Here is a 1,046-nt window from a genome sequence, read left to right on the forward strand (position 1 = left end):
TGGCATGCGGCACGGTATACGGTGTGGCACGTGGCACCTGGCGTGTGGCACATGGTGCGGGGTGGCACACGGCACAGCACGCCACATGGCACAGCACAGCGTGGCATGTGGCACAGCATGTGGCACAGTGCGGTGCGGCACGYGATGCAGCACGCAGCACGGCACACGGTACGTGGCACGTAGCACATGACACGGCACACAGCGCAGCACGCAGCAGTGTGGCGCACGGCATGTGGCACGGCACACAGCACACGGCACGCTACATGGCACAGCACACTGCGGCACGTGGCACGGCGTGTGGCACAGCATGGTGCGACTCGTGGCACATAGCACGTGGCATGTGGCGCGGCACACAGCACGCGGTGCATGACGCGGCGCGGTGCATGACCCATGGCACACGGTGCGGCACGTGCTATGCAGCACACAGCACACGCAGCACCTGGCACGGTACGCGGTGCACAGCATGCTGCATGGCACATGGCATGGCACGGCACGCGGTGCAGCACGCGATGCGGTACACGGCACGCGGTGCGACACACGGCACGGCACGGCACGCGGCGCAGCACGCGATGCGGTACACGGCACGCGGTGCAACACACAGCACGGCACGGGGCACAGCACGCGATGCGGTACACGGCACGCGGTGCGACACGCGGCACGGCACGGGGCACAGCACGCGATGTGGTATACAGCACGCGGTGCGACACGCGGCGCAGCACGCGATGCGGTACACGGCACGCGGTGCAACACGCGGCACGGCACACGGCGCAGCACACGATGCGGTACACGGCACGTGGTGCGACACGCGGCACGGCACGCGGCGCAGCACACGATGCGGTACACGGCACGTGGTGCAACATGCGGCACGGCACGTGGCGCAGCACACAATGCGGTACACGGCACGCGGTGCGACACGCGGCACGGCACGGCACGCGGCGCAGCACACGATGCGGTACACGGCACGCGGTGCGACACACGGCACGGCACGCGGCGCAGCACACGATGCGGTACACGGCACGCGGCGCAGCACGCGGCATGCAGCACGT

This window comes from Apteryx rowi, unplaced genomic scaffold (assembly GCF_003343035.1).
Source record: "Apteryx rowi isolate R43461 unplaced genomic scaffold, aptRow1 scaffold_1901, whole genome shotgun sequence".
In the NCBI taxonomy this organism is placed as follows: Eukaryota; Metazoa; Chordata; class Aves; order Apterygiformes; family Apterygidae; genus Apteryx; species Apteryx rowi.